This window comes from Chiroxiphia lanceolata, chromosome 3, assembly GCF_009829145.1.
Source record: "Chiroxiphia lanceolata isolate bChiLan1 chromosome 3, bChiLan1.pri, whole genome shotgun sequence".
Classification (NCBI taxonomy): Eukaryota; Metazoa; Chordata; class Aves; order Passeriformes; family Pipridae; genus Chiroxiphia; species Chiroxiphia lanceolata.
Genome location: NC_045639.1, coordinates 68644849 through 68667585, shown reverse-complemented (window position 1 = coordinate 68667585; position 22737 = coordinate 68644849). Strand labels below are relative to the sequence as shown.

General features: G+C 36.8%; 1 long non-coding RNA gene across 1 annotated transcript; it reads left to right on the top strand.

The window, feature by feature from the left end:
* The first annotated feature begins 2763 nt into the window (after positions 1-2763).
* On the top strand, positions 2764-22298 carry LOC116785223. The gene is made up of 3 exons (XR_004356431.1): positions 2764-3237; positions 4533-4581; positions 21610-22298. It is a non-coding gene; the product is annotated as an uncharacterized LOC116785223 (long non-coding RNA).
* Positions 22299-22737: the final 439 nt, after the last annotated feature.

The window sequence follows — 22737 nt, the reverse complement described above, 5'->3', positions numbered from 1 at the left end:
AGAAATGAGTGACCAATTGGCCTGTAAAACCTGGTTTAACAAAAACCTCTACTTAGCACGGAGTTTCAGACTTTGTTTAATATTAGAGAAAACAAATAAAAAAGAAAGCAAAACAAATGCTTTAGTTAGACCTTTCCTGATGACATTCTACTTTAATTTGCCTTCATTCTTCTTTGCCTTCAGCCCAGACATTTGATCTTTATAAAATATACTTTCCAACAAAAGAAAATATTGTACATCCTTACCTGCAAAGCATCCAGACTGTTCATTACTTAATCAGTTGTGGAAGCAAAGTCTCACAATTTGGATTGTTTAAAGAAGCTGTATTTAACTTATGGTTAGGTATTATTCTCCCAAGACTTTTTTGAAAGACCAGAGAAAGGTCTTGTCCTGTGTGGTTTTTACATCCAAATAACATTTGAATTGTAGATAAAGATTGTTTTCAGAGGAATTATGGTCAGCATGCTACAATATGTATTGGAAAAAAATTAAATGATGAAGGCTGTATATCAATTCTTTACAAGGTAAGGCTTTCAATATAAATCAATTCATTAGCCCATGTCCCTTGGCTGTTGTTTATGGCAATACTGACAAAAGTGCAGAGCTTTACAGCAGAGTGAGTATGCAGAGCATGCAAATAGATAAACAGCTATTACCTGGAGGAAACAGTACAGCAACAAATGAAGTTTAGATTTTTCTATCAAGTCAGCACTTTAGCGGGGCAATTCAAGTTTGTGACCTCCTGTCACATACCTGAGCTGGAGCCAACACCAATTGGCAGCAAAAGTGTAGAGATCATTTCTCTTATAATCCCTCCTGCTATATTTCTTGGGATGGAATTTTGACATATGTCAGGCATAATTTCCCCTTTTGAAAGAGGCAGAATTTAATTTGATTTCCCCCTTGTCTCCTGGGTTTTTTAGAAATGAGAGTTTATACAATTTAGACAAATGTTACAGAATTATGACTAGAATGCTTATCTTTTTCTTTTTTTTTTGTCTGGTTGTTCAAGAGCAAATATATTTTGCTGCAAACTGTTCCTTGCTTTTTACTAAGGGGGTTTTGTGTTCAGCATTATCTTTTGAAGTGAGATAGATTGATACTTTCCCTTTTTCATGTTCTTATATTTAAAGGTGCACTTCACAACTGAAGAAAAACAAACACATTTTCAATAGAACTTTGTATTAGATTTGATACTATTTTAAATGTTACAAGTTTGTTTACCAGCATGCAGAGCAGTAAATAATGAAATCTAAAATACCCATTTAAAGTTAAATGGATTAAACATTGGTAAAGTATAATTATATAAATTTCATTCAGGCAAAATATTATTGATATCTGAATATTTAGATACTATATAGATGAAATTGCCACTAAATTGCAGCTGACCTCAACTACGTCAAATATTTTCAAAGCCAAATAAATAGAAATATTTCTTTATTTCTTTTCTAAGCACATTATTTCTCACTTTTATTCCTAATTCTCAATCTTTTGAGACTTGTTAGCCAAACACAAGTTTCTTCAACACATTGCACAGTCTTATTTGCATTTAAAAATAGAGTTCTTGCTTTTTATAGTATTACTTTTGCACAGGGAATGGTAAAACCTGTGGTGCTAAAAGATTCAAAATAGCTCTATCAGATTAGACTTCTACAACATTTATAGTTACATTAATAATGGAGATAACTGAATATTTCAGAATAAAAAATTTGGCTTTAGTTTCTTGCTTGTAAACTGTCTTCTGTAAGATTTCCTGTATTAAGCAAAGATTCTCAGCTAGTGCAAGTCAGTGTGTTTTCACTTCATGCAGTACAGATGAGGATCTAGACAGTGAAAAGTTCATAAATATTCATTTTGCTAGGTGTGCAACTCAGTTTTGACAGGGTGATAAATCACAGGGTTTCTTTTCCTTCAAGAAAAGATTGTGTAAGAACTTGAAGAACATGTGTTTCTGAGTACAAAAGTGTAGGGCAGAAGGAGTTTTAACAAAAATTGATGCATAAAGCATTATTATTCCTTTTTTTTCCACAACTCTTTCTGTCAGTAAAATTAAGAACTTTAAAAGGTATAAGACAAACAGAATGCCACGAGAGTCACAAAAGTTATCACAAAAGTAGTTTTTGTGAATGCTTAACAAGATGGCTGTGTGCTCTACAAAGGCTATAGTCCATAGTCTAAAGCCTAAAAAGCAAGAGATACCAGGTAGATACAGAAAGGACTGAGAGAGAAATATGAAAGACAGAACCTGTAGTCAGTGATTTGGTGTCTACATGTTACAGAGATTGTCTTTAAAACTATTGCAAATGATGCGACATGAAGGAATCTCTGGGCCATAAAAATCCAAATACTGGCTAGAGAGTTGTTTTTACTTCCAGCTGATACTAAAATAAACAAATATGTGGTAGAATCATCCGATTAATCATTACTTGCTTATGACTGCTGCTCTGACATAGAGAGGAAGAGACACATACCTACCTGCACACTCCATGGTGAAGGCTCTACTCATGCCTAAGTGACTCACAGTTTGAATGTGGCTCAGATTCTTGATTTTGTACTCCGTGATCTAAAAGGGGTCTTTGAAATGGCATCTGCCTGTCTTTTAGTCACCAAACTGAAAGATCAATCACCAGACTGAAGTCGTGTGTCAACATGAGTAAATGGTCTCCCACTCTGTGGTGACACAATGCCCCTCCCCCCTCCATGAGCTGCATCATGACCTCAGAAACGCTTGTTAGGCCTTAGCCTTGAAGAACAACATCTGGGCTAAGCTTCTCTTGATTTTATCAGAAACACTGTCTGCTCCCAAGAATTTATGTTCTCTAACAATCTCCTGTTTTCTAACCAACTGCCCCAGAAAATTATTTTTCTTGCCTGACTAACAACCCAAATGGAACAACATTGTTGTTACTGAACTTTCAAAGAAAGTTGCTGACCTGAATTGCAGCCAGGATGGAAAATTGCTATGACTAAAGCCATCTGTCTTGCAACCCTATAAATAGTGGTCCTTAAGTGATACCCTTTGAGCTCTCCTAGACCACAGTGGGCTGTGGCCAGCAATCTCACTCTGAGTGGCACATCTTTCAGAGCCAGAGAACTCTCATTTGCTGTACTTGAAGAACTGCTGCCGAACACCGACAACGGAGCCTCACTCGTCAAGGCTCAACCCTTCACCTATTGAGAAGATGCAAAGACATCCAACATGAGTACTTCACTGAACTTGAGGGGAATTTTTCACAGGTACATATTTGTATATACTCCTGTGCATGCGAATGTGAATATGCTATAGCAAATGTACTATGAATGTTATTCTCTTAGATTCTTAAGTATGTTAGATTCATAAGTTAGGCCTACAAAAGGGTTACGATTGTACTATAGTAAATTCTATAAAATCTTTTGTTAAATTGTTTAAATTAGGCTATTGATTAAGTGTCGTTAAGCACTGTTAAAACCTTTAGGCCTGAAATGTTGGTCAAGTCTGCGGTGAAGTTTGGCAAGGAGGTCCATTCTGAAGCTTATGGCTCAGTGGGAATGTTCTTTATTCTTTTTTATCCTTACCTTGTCCCATCCTTAATTTTTTTCATCCCCAGCCTACATGTAAGTAATTTTAGGTGTATTTTACTTTTAGAATGATAGATGTTAGATTTTACTCTGATTTTTCTTTGTGTGCTTTAACCATCTAGGAATTAGTAGAGTGAACTTTGCCAATGAGCTTTGTTGTGCTTACACTTTTGCATTAAACCTGTTTTTGTTGATACCTTTTGCTGGAGATTCTTTGAGTGACCTAAACAACTCATTCATGACAGACCCTATCCTACCCTTTCTGAGGAGCACTCATAATGACAAAGAAACAGAGGAACTCCAATGTTCACAAAGCGTAGCAGACTGCAGATCTCTCATGTGAAGGCATAGGATGACTAATCCTTCCCTGACATCTCCCATAGATGGTTTAATCTTCCAGTGTCCTTCTCCAGACAGATATGTCTTGGGGAGGAACGGGGGACAAGCTAGTCTGTATACAACAGAAAATTAATAACATTTATATGAATTCAATTTAGTGAAGATTAGTTACATTCTTCAAGAGGATGAGGGTGATGATTTCTATTCCGGATACATTTTACCTTTTCTCATTGAGAATTTGCCTGATCTGGAGACTTTTATCAGAATGCTTTGAATCTCTGTGTATTAGGATTAATAATTAAAGTACTAAATATTTTTAATTGTAAAATTGCAAATGCAGCCATAATACAGTTGAACAGAATCTACTTAGCATGCCTGCTGCAAAAAGGGACCTATGATATTTTCATGAATGTTTTATATTGCAGATAGGCAGACTCATTCAGTTCTTAATGGTGCCTAATAATAGCATTGCAAACAGTTTTCTAAGGAGGCAAGCTGTGTTGCTAAATTTATATGGTGTCACCTATCTCATCAAAAATAATCCTTCTGATGATTGCAAGATTATTCTGCATACAACACGGACGCACACACACGCACTGACACACTCCCTCATCTCTTTCTGTCTCTGCTTACAGACACTCACATGGAGTAAGCAGCAACACATGACGCTCATCTTTTAAATGGGTAACAACTTCAACCTCCCTGAGTTACCATTTTCCCTCCACGACTGTATATACCTGAGTAGATGAGGAAAATAAGATAAATAGTGAAAGACAGAGCAATCTGACATTTTAATCACTGTTATTGCTCTAGTCACATTTCAATGTTTTGCTGAAGAGGAGAAACTGGAAAGAATGAGAGGTAATGAGATAAGGAGAAATGCTTGTCAAGACGTGCCACTGCTTATCAGCATGTTCTCGTCTAAGCAGACACCATATATTTCTTTCAACACTTTCTACATTGTCCTTCATACAAATATGCTGGAAATGAGGGAATAATTTACAGGAAAAAAAATGTGCAGTAACCTCAGAGTGTGCTTTTGTTGTCACTCATTTTTCAAAGTGTTGTTAATGATTGTGTATATCACATGAGGTTGCTTCTGCTTCCTCTCTAAAAAAATATAACTTCCAAATCAGGAAGAGGGTAAGAGGAAATCACTGAGGCTTCCACTTCATGGAGGATTAGTCAGGAGATCATTAGTAAGTAGGTGACCAGAACCTAAGTAATCTAAGAACAATTTTTTTTTTCTCCTAGAAGGGATTTATTAAATCCAAGAAATCTTTTTAGCTATTCAGATTGCTATGACACTTAGTGACTCAAATAGGAAATTTCACCGAGTTCCCTCATCAGATAAGTATTTGATGACCAGCTTTAAAAAGGACGCAGTTGGATTCCTATCTAACTCAGTATGCCAAGGCTCTGGCCAGAAATGATTTCGCCAAGCCTTATCTTAAAAGCAGACAGTCACATTCCTGACCTATGACAGAAGGAGCGGTCTCTCCCTAAGCACTCTTTGCTATTTGAGTATTTTTACTTAAGCAAATGTAGAAGAGACAAAGCCAGCTGGTTCATTTATTTTGCCAGAATGTCTTACATAATTTTTCACACTCGTCTTTTTTTCAATGGCCAAATGACAGAACATTTGAGGCATCCAAATGAGATCTCTCACGGAGCCTTCGTCCATCTCTAATGCACAACAGAGCCACAGCCGGCAGGGAGATGCTCTCCAACCCACCTGGAAGTGGCTGTAGAACTAAGTCATTCCTCTGCTTTTCAAATGGTAAAATTTATTGCTCTGTACAAGAGCAAAAAGCATTCTCTTTTTTTCATAATGAACATCTCAGGAAGTGTTTGTTCTTAAGAATTCTTGCTCTTCAAGACTTGGTTTTGTCGTTATCTTTATTGTTTTTCCAGCCAAAAACTTTTCTGATTTCAGATCAGACAACTGTGTTTTATAGGACTTTTTTTTTTAACAGGAAGACAAAATTGTTTTGACATGGACAGTGAGATGTATGGATTTTCTGAAAGAATCTGTATTTTATGGCTCTAATCTACCTGAGGATTAAAAAATTATATCAATTAATTCAAGGAGTTTCATTGGTTTTGTTGTTCATTTATTTCTCTTTCAATTTAGGCTGAATTCATCCCAGTGTAGTATAGCTACAAGGTTCAAGAATTGCTTAATATTCATTACACCTTTAAAACTAAATGTTGTTTTTGTTGAGACTTCTACTAATGGATATTAGTACATCATATTACATATTACATCATATTATGACTTCACTCCTGTTGCCAACAATTGTCTCACTTTATCCATACACGATTATAAAGTGATAGCAATATGATAGTCAAGAAAATAATATGATGTGTCTTCAATGCACCCAGAAAATACAAGCTTATCTTATTAAACAGTTCGAGTCCCAGCATTCTTGAACTTTTGTAACGATGTCCTGCCTCTCTTGTAGGAAAAAAATTTATATTAATCAGTTTGAAATGATTTAGAATACCTTTGTCTGGACAAGCTTTGAGAATAATTTTTCATTGCCCCATGTGCAATTACAACTCAACCACCTTTGAACACTTGCGGTAGCAGTGTTCATGGACCTAGCTCACCTCAGCCAAAATATTAAAGTGTTTTCCAAATACATATTTTGGGTCTCTATAATGACATGAGATAAAGCACAGCAGGACTCCCTTTCCAGTTAGCATATATGTCCTGCACTGAGAATTAGACTCCCTGATAAGTCACAAAATACTTGCATTTGGAGTCATTATTGAATATGAAAAACTCCAAAGAATTTAATAGACATTGTACTAATAGCAGTCTTGGGTTTATTAGATTTGCCCCCCATTATCTTCCATCTAGCAATTCACACAAACGTAGCTCTTTCACAGCACTTTAGAGGCTCTCTACCTCCTTTCCAGCTAATAAGACATTATACTGCTTTACAGCAGCTGGAAGTGTGTGCCTTTCTCTCATGAGTGCAGACTTGCTCCATCATGCATCTCAGCTATGTGTGATTTGCCCTGCAGAGTGAGTCTTCTGCTGTGGTATATAATCTGAACCTGGGAGAAAGAAGGGAGAAGAGTTCAGCTCAACCTGTTCCTGTTTTGGTTTCATGCACTACTGTCCACTAGGACTTCAGTCTGTATTAAATGTGCATTATAACACTATAAAATATCCTAAATTCAAAAGAAACTGTAGAGGATGGAGGACATCAGGCATATGCAAAAAATATACCTAAGTGGGGACAGTGTTTGTACTTTAATTTGTTTTACAGGCGTATCCCTAAATAAAATTCCTCAAATATTTTCAATCTTGTGTTCAAAACTCTGTAAGTAAAATTTTATCTGATTCTTCATGATGAACTGTTTACAATGTCTTGTGAATTACAGTACAGTGTAAGTACTGTACTACATGCAGACAAATAGAATTTTTCCCACTGAACTATGCATTGATCATCAAATGATAAATCCATGGCTGTTTATCTACAGGGAAAAAAACATTGGACCTCTATTCATTATCTGCAAAATTTTTCAGCAATCTTCAGTGAAATACAAAAGACCAATGTACTCCCACAAAAGCCTTATGTCTAGCCATCATAGAATTGAAAAAATAGTTCCTTAATTAAAAATTAGCTAACATTATCCCACATTTCATAATCATGTCCACATATCTGAGAAATCTTTGCTCATGGGAATCGGAAATGGAAAGTGAAAGTGCTGTGCTCACTTGATTTTTGTCTGGCCTAGCCAATAACACAGTAATTGATTTTACATTATTTTTCAGTGGCTTAAGGAGCTGTAATTAATCTCCTTGTAGTTTTGTTAAATGCAAATCCCATAAAGCTGTCTAATATGCTTATGAGACCAAAACACCAGGCCAGTGGCTTAGGATCTGTATCATGCTGCTAAGCACACCCCTTTATGTAGCTTTTACTGATGAGCTTACAGACAGGAGCGGTGAGATGGTGAAAGCTGAAGTCTATGATTTAATGATCGTGTCTTACGCAAATGCTACCAAACATAAAAACAACAGGGACAGATTTTAATTTTGGCTGGTGTTCAAGACTTTTTATTTGTTATAGGATGGCCAGTTAGAGATAATGAGTGTTTCTTCTGGCCTAATGTCATCTTGGCAGAAGATTCAAAAGGTTTACACTGGGGCTTCCAGTTACTATCAACACTCAAAGCTCTGCAGACATCTCTGAATATGTAGAGAACAATAATCTTGAATTTGGAGGTTAAAAGAAAGAAGGTGTTAATACAGATGCTCACTTGCTAATTTTTAAGTAAAGGATATTTTCTTGCTAACCCGATTGGAAGACCCAATTTGCCATTTTACCAAGCGGAAAAAAAATCCTTAGCTGGAGAAACAAAAGACATGCTCTGTGGTTAAAGGCTACTGAATCATTTGCTGGTTTCATGGTAGAAATTGCATAGAGAATGTGAAATTCACTTGTATACGTTTTTATATTCTAAGCTTTCTAACAGAAAACCTTTAAATAGCATCAGTAAAAAAATAAAAAGAAAGATCTGACAGGAACGCTGAGCAGTTTCAACTCTGAATATAGATTTGGCTCCTTCAAGTGTAGATTAAAGTGAGCTTGAAATGAAATAAACAGAACAGCTTCAGAAGTGTAGAGCTGAAGGGAAGTCATCCATCACAATGGAGGAATGTTTGATCTGATGTACAGTAGTTTAGCTCACAAACTTCATTGCTAAAAACATCTATCTCTGTGCTCACTGGAAGTTCTAATAATACAAGGCATGTCCTGAAGAAATTCAATATGCCAAGTAATTGTGAGCATCAGTCTTATGGAATGTGTAAAAAATAGACACAGTGGACATCTAGATACATTCTCTTTCTTCTGTGCTTGACGAGACTGAAAAATAAGTCCCATAGCAACACTTACATAAAATGTCCCAGTTATTTAACAAGTTTTTATATGATTTTCTATTCTAAAAGAAGATATTCAAATGTTTGTTTCTTAACTGTATGCTGATTGACAACTGAATGTTCATGGGAACATTCCTGTCTTTCCTTCTCCTTGTTCTAGACGCTCCCATCTTATTAATCAATTAAAGATTTTTATTATGCTTATTACATATTGCAATTTCCACAGTATTCAGATGTATCAAGGAGTACAGTCTGCCCCAAAGGGTTGTCTTCCAAAAATATTAAGCAGGTGGCAGTTCAGAAATAACCTAAGATAACTGGTTATGTTCAGTCTTGTGACAGATTATTTTTAAATATCTAGTTAAATGTCATCCACAAATAACACATCTGATAATTTTATCAGCTTGTTTTTTTCCTCTTCCTTTTCAATCATTTTAATTTATAATGTGTGAACAGAGTATCCTCCTTCCAGGCAACAAAAAAGAAGCTATTTTGACACTTTCAGGGTAGAAAGAAAAATGCCATTTTCTTCTTGGAGAAGATAGTTACCATTTCTGTGATACTTCAAGGTTAATTTCTGTTGTTTGAAAGAGATTACACTTTGACTATGCTGCATCTTGACCTCTAATGCACTTGTAAAATGCAATGCCTTAAAGAGAACACAGAACTCTTAGTAAAGTCATAGCTTAATTGCAGTATGAACAGACACTCGAATCTGACATACAAGTCCTTCTCCAGAATATATACATGAGATGTAGAAGCATGAAAACAACATGCACAAACCTATAGCGTGGTAAAGATGTAGAAGAATAGGCAGCTATTAGTACAGTAATCCTGTACTACTGGGTAGTAACTGCAAGTAAAGAGTACACTGACAAAGAACTAAGGTGTCTCACATAATTATGTCAAAAGAAGTTGTTGTAACACTTTCTCGTAGGATTTCTTCATATTCAGATTAGAACAAAACACAAAGATCATATTGAATAACATAATTTTAATTCTTGTATAACAATTGTAAATAGAAAATTTTCAGATTTCCCCCAATTTAATGCAGGTGTTTTGTGATGGGTTTTGCTTTTTGCTGAGTTTTGTTTTGTTTATTTTTTTAATTGTGGCTATAGACGTGATGTTTTCAAACTTGAAAATATTGATTGGATGATCATCTTTATTGGAGATAAAAATTTGCCTTGGCAAAACACACTGCCTTTTGCTTTATCGATTTTTTTCTTGTTTTGATGTCTTCAAACTTCATGAAAGTGGAAAAGGTAAGCGTTGACCCTTCTGTTTTCATAAGTCACTGATTAACTCTCCTCTTTCAACAACTGGCCCTCAAAATCCCTGGGGCAGCAGCCATAAATGTAGAAATCGGTGGTTTGTCATGTGTATCCATTGTATATGACAACCATAACATTTAGCTAGGTACCAAAATATCTGAATAGAAAAGAGATACCATGTTTATTAAAAATATACATCAATATCAGTCATCTTTTCAGAAAATACTTGGAATTCTAAAGTGCTTGTAGATTCTTCTTCCAAATACTCTTCCCTTTTGTGTATGGTGTTTACATATCTTAATGTAGACAGCAATTAGCTCATTTATTGCTTGTCTCTACCTCAGTTTCTTTCCCCATGAAGTAGGCTTTCAGAATATTTAGACTACAATTTCCTGGTCTATGTTTTCAGTAACACAGGCATATGTCTTCTTATTAAAAAGAACAATCTTTTTTTTATTCTCCTGGAGAATGTGATTAGTTTCAAAGGTAGATGCCAAACCCCTATTTTTGTTTTCTCTTTTATCAAGTATCTTCTAGCTGGAGAACCACTTCTTTTCAGCACAAATCTTCCAACCAGCTGTCACCAGTGCACACAAGAACATTACCACCTTAAAGCTTGTCAGTTCAATTTTGCACTTATCTTCATCACTTGCTATCTTAGGGAAAGTCTCATTACTCTTCCCACTCTTCTAAGTCAGGTCCTAGATCAATACAACAAAAGAAGTATTACAGCTTCCAGAAGGTAAAACACCCAAACAGTTTGAATTTAAAATTCCATCTAGTGATGCCATAATATCATCAGGTCATAGAAAGCTGTGATATAGGCAGTTTAATACAGTCATGAGTTAACACATGGTAACATCGAACAACTCAAAGAACATTTAAGCTCAGGAAGGAAAGGGGTGAAAGCTGTGATGGCTACAGTGGTGCACATAATTATACATGCTGTATAGTCAGATGCCTCTAACCAAAATTTTCTGGAAAATCACAAGGTTAATGACAAGTGTGACTGATAATTTGTTCCTTGGTGTTGCTTAGGAGGGAAAAATGGGTCTTATTAGTGCTTATAGTAACATTAATGGAGGTGTCACTGTTGGAGATAGTTTATGAAAAATGTAATAAATCTGGACATTTTAATACATGCCTACTGCTGTAAACATAAGGTTTACCAAATTAATCAAGTTGGTAATAACACATAAAAGGTCTTTCATGAAGCCTTACATTGATAAAACTTTAAAGTCTGCTTTCAGTGACAAAAAGCATCCTCAAGCTGCCCGAATTACAAGATCAGATACTATGTCAATAACAAACACAGAAATAAAAAATTGACCCCTCAGATTAGGCTAGTTATTGCAGTACTCACAAACAGTATAGAACCTTTGTTAAATCTGATCTTGTTGTCCATGCACCCTTCATAACTCGTACAGGAAATAGGGAAATCCTGTCAAAGGGTGGTAGCAGTATTTCACATCACGACTGTCTGGAAGCCTTGCTTGAAAAGTTTTATTTTAAAAACCATTGTGTCTTAGTAACAGAGGAAGACTGAACATCAGTAGTTTCAACAGCTCTGGTATTAACAGTTGTTAAATGCAAATAATGAATATGGTAACTAGCTAAAATGCAGGCAGGTGTCTGGCATCTAAGTTTATTCTGTAACCCAAATCTTTCAATAGTAGAAAATGGAAATGAGAATACTGACGCATTTTGTGTGGGGCTTAACAGCACTAACACTGCTGGACTGCACTGAAAAAAATCCCGCTTTACTCATCATCTCTATTCTGAGTTTGCATCTGTCTGTCATTATAAACCTAAAAGCAGCTCTAACACCACACGTAGTAATACTTCCTAGCCACTTAAATTTTTAAAAGGTAAGTTACAAAGATCATATTAAGTAATTTAACACCTTAATGGGAAATACAAAAACACAGCTAGAAATGTACAGTCTTTTTTTCACACTGTTTTTAATGTGTATCTCAAGAACTAGAGTATGAATTGTGTGGCTTGAGCCAAAAATACCTCATAAAGACGAAAAATATAAACAGGTGACTCAGGTGTATCCTCTTGCTGAAGATCCCATCTATGATGGCCTTACCAGTTGCTGGAGGACTGGTTTCTCTATTAATTAAGGAAAAATGGAAAATATGGCACAGCTTCTTAAGTAATATAGTTATGACTGACAGAAAAGACAGTATAAGCATAAAGGAGCTTCCTAGTGATCTGAGAGAGAGAGAATAATCCTTCCTTGTCACTGCAGATGAGTTATGTATCAGCTCCACTAAAGTTATAGAATATCATAGAACAATGATAGGAAAAGCAGCAGATTCGTCACTGCAGAGAGCCACGTACAATGGATGAACTAGCTCTGGCAGCCAATTCCCTTAAGAAAGGCAAAGTAAAAATTGGTCTTGACAACAACTGAACCAAATTTAAGAATTATTTGACTAATCTTTTAATGTATGTTCAGCTATGTAGAAAATCCCTGAGCACTCCCACAACCAATTAAATATGTCTACTGCTTTGCAAGGTCTCACAGTCTAACCAATTAACTTATTAAGCTGAGAGTAATTTTTTTTCAGCCTGTATTTAGCTCTGAAGTATGCTGACTTTATTAACAGGAAGTTTTTGATTGCTTGAAAGTTGTTTTTTATTTTCCAGTTACCTTAATGAATTTTTTTTTCTCTCATTCTATGAACTCTGACTTGAATCATGTAGATGTATCATCTCATTTGGAGCTAGAGCAGAGTAGCTCTTAATATAACTGCCTATCACAGGGAGGTCACTCTGTGTGAGTGGTAACAGCTGGATCCAAATGTTTGAACGTTTTCATGGCTTTCCAAATTAGCCCAAAAGACAGAATAATTTCATATCTGTCTTGATATACGTCAGAAAACATTTCAGAAGATTTCTTCCCACAGATAGCATGGCTGTCAGGACATGACTGCTAGAATAGGTGCTTCAGTACCTCTTACTGTAATTTCCATGGAGAAATAGAACCATGACAGGAACAAAGGCCTACTAAACGGAGTTGATAGGATCAGGAAGGGGTCTGGTAATGCTCCTTTACACAGAAACCATAGATAACAACTCCTTAAAATTAGTGTCTGAGGAAAGCAATGTTTAATTTTTTACTAAGGCTATCAGAGAATTTTGCTTATGAGAGCCCTTGTAACAAAAGCAGCATCAGGAAAGCTCACAGGGATAAGAAATTAAGTTCCTCTAGGACTTTTATGTCCTTTGACTGTGGAATCAAAAAAAAAAAAAAATAAAAAGGAAAAAAGAAAAGCATTTTTTAAGAATGAAAGGTTTAGGGACTTTTGAGAAAGCTGAAAAACTCAGCAGGGGATCTCTCTTCCTATGCTTCCTCTCCTTCTCCCATGGTGATAAAAAATAATATTATATTTTAGCATGTGTAATCTGTAGCATTCATATTGATTCATACCTAATGTGTGGGTACCTATCTGAAGAGGCCATTTATCTAGACCATCTCAAGCTTACTGTTAGGAGTCGTGTCAGCTACAGCTAAAGTCAACTGCACCTTGTTCAACTTTAAAGAGTTTCAGGCTGTTTGTAGAGCTACACTGCTGTAGTAGGCTTTGTTCCTGTCATGGTGGATCACTCTCACGTCTGTGCAGTACTTTTTCATAGGCTATATTATGGGAGACTGATCCTAATTGCCAGTCAATCTTAATTTTTGGGGAGAAGCAGCCATATATTGCCATCTTCAGTGTCTTGGTCATACAAGATGAAAAGATCTCTTTTTATCTTTTTATTTTTTATCTTTTATTTTAGTCTGCTTTGTGGCAAATGTACTGATAAATACAAGAATTATTGAACCATTTTTCCAGGATTAGTGCTTTAGACATTCAACTAATATTGTATTAATCCATATTAATTATTGCAATCATAGATTCTACGCATTACCAACAAATGCTCAAATGCAAATGTGGCAAGTTATCTTTTGATCTTAGAAAATTTAGAAATAAACATTTCAGTTATTTGAACATGAATTCCAGCATCTGAAAAGCTCGTGTTTTGTCGTTTTTCTTCTCTTTAAATTTAATGTTGAGATTAGGATTCTAAACCTTAAAAATTTAGCTTATTGAAAGAAAATCACAGTCCACACTTACACTGAAACAAAACAACATTCAATACAATATATTACTTAAATTCCCAAATTATATTTTCACCTAATTCAATGTGAATATAATCCATGTTGGAAACAGAAGCTGAAAGAAAGAAATTGGTCATCGCTAATTATTGCTGGAAGAGATGAATCAGCTCCATGTTATCTTTATTTGAATTCTAATGTAGAAGAGCATAACTTAGGTTTGAATATGGACACAGAGATGTGCAAAAGGGCCATATGTTCATCTCTTACCTACTCAGCCTAAGATGGTTGCAACTTTCAAAAATTGTAGCTCACTTTTTTGTTGTTTGTTTGTTGTTTTTCTTTTGTTGTTGTTGAAGAACATTTACACAGTGATAAAGCTGCGGCTACCATTTACTGTAGCTTGATTCCACCTTCAGCACTTTCTTGTACGTTTAGGCAATAAGCTTTGGGCAAATATTTTTTTTATTTCCTATAATATAGCTCTCGTATAATCTATTGTGGGACAGCAGGTCTTAATTGACTCTCCGCTGAATTTGTTGGTTTAGGCCTTCTTTTCACCCTCTTTCTGGCTTCAGTGCATTGTATGATAACTTCCTGGTCCCCACTAGGCTTGTAAGGGACAAAATAAACTACACAACCCAATCTCTGCTTTCCTTTATACCTCTTCATCCCACTTCCTTAAAACAGGCCATATAAAATCATCCCTGTACAAACCTTGACCTTATCTGCTCAGATGGAGCTCTTGCCCCCTAATATTCTATAAATGTTTCTGATGTCAGTCTCCAAAATTGCTGAGTCTAATGCCAACCTTTAAGTTCTCTTTTACCCTGCAGTTTGGCCCATTAGGGTTTTTCTAATGCCTTTTGTCATTGGTTTGTAATGGAATTTGATTTTTAGGCCAAGAGTGGTGTATTTGAGCTGTGTTCTTGCTTTGTTGTTCCTTTGATGCTGACATTTCAGATTGGCACTGTCTGGCTGTGCCTGTTTCCTGCTTCTTGTTATTCTGTTGGAGTGGGCTCTTTGGAGCTCACCCAAAAACTGTGATAAGGTATCTGGAAATGTGTTTTGCAAGGTAACACAAAGCTGACATGCTCAGCTGAGACAATTAGCTATTGTAAACTACAGCAAATGATTAAACATCACGGTGTCTTACCTTGGGTACTGACAAAGCAACAGAGTGACTGACTGGATGAAAGCACCAATTAAAAGATAGACAGCAGATGAAAATAGGAAGGTAAAGAATTATTGTGCTCTAGGATCTAGGTAGTACCTGCCTAAGATGACCTCTCTGTGAGGCAAAAATCTCTTGCTGCCCTTCAGTAAAATAAGTATAGCCCATGGGAAAGTGACAGATCAAGATGAAACAGGTGCAGGTGTTGATCCATGAGGTAATGGGAACAAGGACAGAACTGCGTGTGTTTGGAGTGAGCAACCCTTGGCCCCCAGGAGCCTCACCAGATAAACTCAGAAAAGATCTATTCAGCTGTGACCAGGTGCAGTTGGGGGGAAAATAGTAAGCATGAGGGAGGACAGGACAAAGATGCCAAGAGGTCAGGAAACTTCAGGGGAGCTGAGGCCATGCCTCCTCTTTCTTTGCTGGAACCTCTTCCTCCGTTCCTAAGGAGTACAGTATCCACATTCCCACTCCCTCTTCCCTTTGGTGTTATAGCCCCTGCTATAACCAGTGTTTCACATCCAAGTATCCCTAACGTCTTCTCAAGTTCCCAAGATTTGGCAGATAGCTGGGGGAGGTCCCGCTCCTAGTGTGGGGGAGTCTCAGGCCTGGGCTAGGGAAAAGAGCCAGAAAAGAGTTTAAGAGGAAGAGCTATTGTTGCCAGGAAATGTCCTCTTCCCATCTTTCCAGTTGTCCCTCCTGTCTTTGGCACTAGCAACAGAAATCCAGTTACAAAGATGAGGTGGGGATTTGCTGATCATCCTGTAAAGGCACAATTTTCTTTCCTCAGCCATACACAGAACAGTCAATTAGCCATCCCATGTTTGCTGTAACATTTTTTTTGCATCCTGCCTCACTCTGGGATTTCATAAAGTTGTATATCTACCTTATATTATTTCACAGAATCATAGAATGATTTGGATTATAAGGGGACCTTGAAGATCACCTGGGAAGGCTATTTGCCATAGCCTGTCCACATATCATAGTATTACCAACATACCATGTAATGGTATGAGGTTGTGTTAGGGGAGGTTAGATATTAAGAAAAGGTTTTTCATACAGAAGGGGGTTGGTCACTGGAACAGGCTCCCCAGGGAAGTGGCCACAGCCTGTCTGAGCTCAAGAAGTGTTTGGACAACACTCTCAGGCACATTGCAGGGCTGTCTCATGTAGGACCAGGAGCTGGACTTCAGTGATCCTAGTGGGTCCTTTCCAACTCAGAATATTCTGTAATTCTATGATTTTATGTTTATTCCCTTTTGGGATCATGCCTTGTAAGTGCCTTTGATGCTCCAGAGATTTCTGTGTGCCCTGTTATCAGCATTATTAGAATCCCAGTGCAGCTTATGTGAAGTGAAAGGAAAGCAGGATGCTCGAAATCTTTTGAATTTCCTATAAGCCAGCAGGAAAACACATATATATAGTAATAGTGACAAGCCTGCAAGAATTATCTATGCATGCATTTTGTAGTCTTGATGATAGACTGACATTTGTTCTTGAAGGTGAAGGATAGAACGGAAGTGGAAAGGCAAGATTTTGTTTACTGAACCTAATAAATTGTCAATGTTTCACATCCCCATGATTACTTTTGGTGACCTCTGGAGAGGTCATGACCCCCTCACTGAAGAGACCCTGGCTTCAAACATGACATAAACAGAGTCAAGGAAATACTGTTACTGGCTTTTTATTGCATAGAGCTTTCTCTATGAACTTTTCCCTATGAACTAGTTGTGAGTTTTTTAATTTTGATTGATCTTTGACTGATCCTGACTTTCCTAATTATACCATACTGTTGGGATTTTGGTGAAAGCAGGGCGAGGAATCAATCCCTTCCTTGCTCTTTCAGTCTCATTCCTCCACTTCTTCATCCTGTCTGCTCAGAATTAGTGTGATTTAATTAAATTTACTTGCATGACGACAACAAAATGAAAAAAGTATTGTCCTAAAGGTGACTTGTTTAAAATTCCTGACCAAAGAATCAGAACCGTATGGATTAAGAGAATGAGTTTAATTTGATCTTCCCAAGGGCCTGAACTCCAAATGCACCGAAGGTGGAATTTGTGCTTATTAGGCTGAGAAGTGGAGATTTCCGTGATGATTGAGGTTGGAAGACACTGACTTCTTCCAGTGGGGGAGGATGACTCCTGCACTACCTGCAGATTGGCAGATGAGGTATTAGGAGCTCTTTCCAGTGAATCATAAGAGCCAAGTGAGACTGAGACACATGGTAGCACCAGGAGGAAGTGATGAGTGACAACAGAGCTTTTGCTGCAGGCAACAGGGGCTCCAGTTGCTTACTTAATCTGCTGTTGGGGGACATGTTCGTCTTTCTAGGCGGACAGGTTTGGGATATTGTGGGAAGAAGGCCAAATTTTGTCTAGCCCTCAGGTAACAGCAGACCCCTTCTACTTTTTCATGTGTGCACCAATGATAGTATCAGAGAACACCAAGAATATTTCAAGCATGACTACTGTGCTCTGGAGGAGATGATCAAGAGCACATTAGTCCAGGTGGAGTATCCTTGATCCTGACGGGGAAGGGGGAGCTAGGGCTTGAGAAGGAGTGGACATATCTTGAAGGTCAACAACTGGTTGTGCAGCTGGTGTCAACAACAGGGCTTTGGTTTCTATGACCATCAGACATTTGTTGAGAAATAAGGACTGCTATGAAGAGAGAAGACCCACACAGTTAAGTCATGGAAAAGCCAACAGGCTGACCAAACTGATGAGGACACCTTTAAACTAGGAACAATGGGGGAGACACATGAAGAGCTTCTATCCAGTAAGAAAGTCCAACCCAGTGTATTCTATGATTCTATGACAAGTTTGGCAAGCATAGTGTACAGAGTGATATGGAGAGAACAGACCTCATAACCAAGTCCAGCAAAGGGCCATGAGGTTGATCAAGAACTGAAGCATCTGTCATACGAGGAGAGTCCAAGAGAGCTGGGCTTGTTCAGCTTGGATAAGAAAAAGCTCAGGAGTATCTTCAATGTGATAAATACCTGATGCAGGAGTAGTAAAAAGCGTGGAGCCAAACTTTCCCAGGGCACCCAGTGACAGGGTGAGGGTGAATGTCATATGTCATATCTCTGTGTATATAGAAATGGAATGGTCAAGTTAGGCAGAGGTGCAGAAATTAACACAAACTAACATGGCTAGAGTAACATTAAGAAAAACAATTTAAAAAACCACTTTACTATTGAATTCTTACTGTAGCATCTAAGAAACATTACAGCTCAGACTAGACTAGAAGACTATTATAAGTACAACCCACTGCCTGAAGTAATCATGGTTTATCGTAAACAAAATTTAGTTTATTAAACACATTTTAATTTGATGAAAATCATCAGGTTCATCATTGCCTCTACAACAGACCCCATAGGCTAATTCAGAGGAGATAAGAAATGATCACAAGGATACCCCTAGAACAGAAACTGCGGAATACCCAGAGGTAGAACAGTGACATACTTAAGATTTGGTTGTGGATATGGAATTCAAAATTACTCTTGCAGTTCTAGTTGATGACTTCTACATCTGAACATGAACATGACATTTTACTCATCTCCTCTATAATGCTACTCGTTTATTCCCATTTACTGTTTTAAGATGCTACTTTCAGCTTTCTGCATTCTGCATTCTGCCTCTCTCTTTCTTTTTCTTTAAAAAAAGTGCATTTCTGAATAACTTTTTTCATCTTCTCTGACCCAAAGGTCAGACTGTCTTTGACCTCTGCATTTTTCACTCAGCTTGTCTTGCAGAATATACCACCTAAGGAGTCCTTCTGCTGTGCCTTTTGCAACTGGACTTGTCTATTTCATACTGACCTTTTTAGCCACTAGCGTGCTTGTAACAAATGTGGGTAGAACCCTTTCCAAATCTTTGTTCACAAAGCCCAGCCATGATGATGATGACTTTTCCCTGCATAGATCGCAAAGTTGTTACTTCAAAACCCTTTTTTCTTGACATGCATTTTAGACTGACCTGTTTTCAGATGCTATGTTTTTTGCTAAATTCTCCTAAAACCCACAATGTAATAATGTACTAAATGAACAGACCATTATATTTATTATATCAGATGGCTTTCATTCTTCACATTGTACAAATGGGATGACTTATGTTGGTAAGGATTATTCACAGCTTTCCAGAATTTAACACATATTATGAACCATTTACCATTACAATCTCTCTTCACTTCCTATTTTCCAAAACTTTTGCCCTTCCGACGAAAAGTTTCAGCATCTCTGTTTTTCTAGAAGGTTACTTCATTTTTTAAGAAAATTTAAGCACAATTTCTTTGGTTGTTTTTAAGTTGCTTCATATGGCCTACTGTTCTTTTAGCTTAATATGGTGTCCTGGGTTACACAAATACTCTAGTATCCACCTTTTCTTGTCTCCCAGTACGCCTACTAATTTAGACCGTGAGGAGAGACTTAAGATAAGGATGGTACTCTATTATCCTAGAGGAAGAATGTATCCACCAGTGTGAAAAGACTGGAAGTGTGATGACTCAGAGGGCGTGCACACCTGACCCCTCAAACTATGGGCTTGGTACTATTTCCTTGTCCTTACACAAATGACTCATCTGTGATAACTCCCCTTGGAAAATTCACTCACATAGCCTGAAGATATTCATCTCTGCTGACGGCCATAATGGATCCACCTGTGTCAAAGACTCTTGAAATGTCCCATGATCCAGTATTAATCATCCAGTGAAGAACTTCTCGCCCCAGGGGAGGTGTCAGAGACATTCCCACCTACCCTGGGCCCAATACTTTTTCTTTTAAACAAGCACACACAGAAACAACTATGCCTGTTTTCCATGGTAGACACGGAACAGAGAAGGGAAGTCTTCACCAGTAGGACCTGCATCTTTTATTGAAACAGTGAGGAATTCTGCTTCTGAGCATGCTTGTTAGTCATCTTAACACACCCATAAGTAAAGCTTGGTGGAATGCTATCACCTTTTTATTCCTCACTGACAGTCTGGATGAAGCAGTTATTCATAAGAAGACCCATTTGCTCAAAATTTTTTTCTGAGACTTTTAACATCTAATTAAATATATATAGATCCTTGAAATATTCAGAATATATCCACTCTACCAAGAGACCAGAGTGTGAGATACTACAAGTATTGAAATACATTAGCCCTGGAATTCTAAATTTCTGTCACTGATAGTCACCTAGGAGCCTGGCAGACCTTTAGGTACAATTTGTTATTGTTGAAACAGCGACAGGCTGATGTGGTGATTGATGAACGATAACAATTACTATAGCCATGTGATACCATACATATGACAGCTAGTTCAAGAGCGCATAAAAAGAAAATTCTAAACCAAAAAGAATAATAAAACATAGAAAGTATAGTTACAGGTTTTAGAGGTTTTAGAGGTTCTCCAACAAATTTAGCTTAAATAGTGTTACCAAAATTCAAACTCTAATGAAAGAAAGGGAAATTACATTTCCAATATTTTCTATGAAAAACTATTGTCTGGTGATTTCCCAGCACTTCTTTTAAGCAATAGGAAATTTAATCTGATTTTATTTGCTTTTCCATGTGTTCAAAGAAAAAAGTGAAGGTTTCTGGGAAAAAAAAGATCATAATTCACATCTGCTGTCTTGTAGTAAGCCGACTTGGCAATCTGGGCTCCTACAAGAAGGGTCAACATATTTTCATTTTTTTTACTTGGAACTTTGGCTCTGTGCATAGTGCAGTCATAAGATTTTAAGTTTTGTCTAGGCATCATATTGCCTGATGACACATAGTCCTATAGCTAAAATTCATAGGAACTGGCCAGAATACTAAAGATATGTTTTAAAGGTATTTTGTCATCCATCTTCTTTAGATACATTTGAAAATCTTAGTTACGTGTAATGACTTTGAACTGAAGCATAAGTCAAGTTTCTGACAGTGATTTTTTAAAAAGAGTGTTCTTCTTTCTTACAAATAATTTAGTGTAACAACTGGGAAACAAAACAAACAAACAGAATAAATAATAATAATAAAGGAGTAACTTTTTTTCATGTTAAAAAAGTCAAAATAATTTTTGAAACTATTCTACAAAATAACAATGAGAAATATCTACAAGGGACTTTTCAGATGGTATAGCCATTTCAGTTTCTTTTCCTTGTCAAATAAATTTTTCAATAAAAAGCCGTCAAGCAATGCTTTGAAATGAACTTTATTTTTTCTCTTTAATAAGAGTTCTAAAATGCCTCCATTTAACTTTTCCTTTTTCCACCTTCTTTTCCAGCTGGGTCAACTGTTGCTGTGTGGCATGATCTGCAGAGAACTGATGGCACATTTCTTATGCCTGAAGCCTGTCAAAGCAGAGTGAGAACTTCAGCCATAGCCTCACACCAGGCAGTCCCAGTAGCAGTAGGGGCGCTGAAACTGCCAAGAATATTAAATGCTCAAAAGCTGTGATTGGCATTTTGAAGGAGCACAGCTTCAAAAATACTGAAAAGTACTTGCAAAAGTGTCCTAGTCACTTTTAAGCTTAAGTCTCATCTAAACAATTTTTACTATTTTTTGAAAAGAAAAATTTCTTATGTTAGTGTCTCAGTAAGATTTCCTAAAAGGTCCCATTCCAGCACACACATAGTTATATTTAACTTCCTGAATACGTGGTTAATCTTAATTCATATTGACACTGACTCCTGCATGTCAGGCCTTGATGTTTTCAGGGTCCAGAGCTCCTTTTTGAATTTGTAGAATAAGTATAAATGAAAGAAGAAGGAGAAGGATGAAAATTACAATACTAACTTGCTTAAAGGTATTTAGTCCAACATGAACATTTTTATCTTGTCACAATTTCCAATATTTCATTTTTGTTTACATCTTCAATCAAAGCTTAAATCAAAATATCAGACTAGTCTTACCTGTACTGGTTTGTTTTGAAAAGTTTCACTTACATATTTCATGGTTGAAAATAAAAATTACAAAATTAAAAACACCCTGCATTTCTCATAGAAAAAATATTTCTCTGAGGTAGACCTCATTAAACATCAGAGTAGTTAATGGCTTGATGTTGCAGATTTTATAACAGTCACATCATATTCAGTCACTTAACCAGGAAATTGTCAAAGAGGCAAAGAAATCATATAGAGAATAACTATGGGCATGATAAAAGAGAAAGAAAATACCTTCAAATAAATCTATTATTTTTCAGACAATAGCATAGTTTGGAGAGAGGAGGGCTTTACATTTGTAAGGGAACCAATAAATCAGAGTGATTCCTCTGGTATACTAGTTTTCTACTCATTCTTTACTAGCTACCCACAATCCAAACTTTTACTAAGGACACATCTGAGGCCCTGACACATGTTCAAACAAAGAGGAAAATGCCTACATTGTCAAAACACCTGAAAGAGTCTTCTTC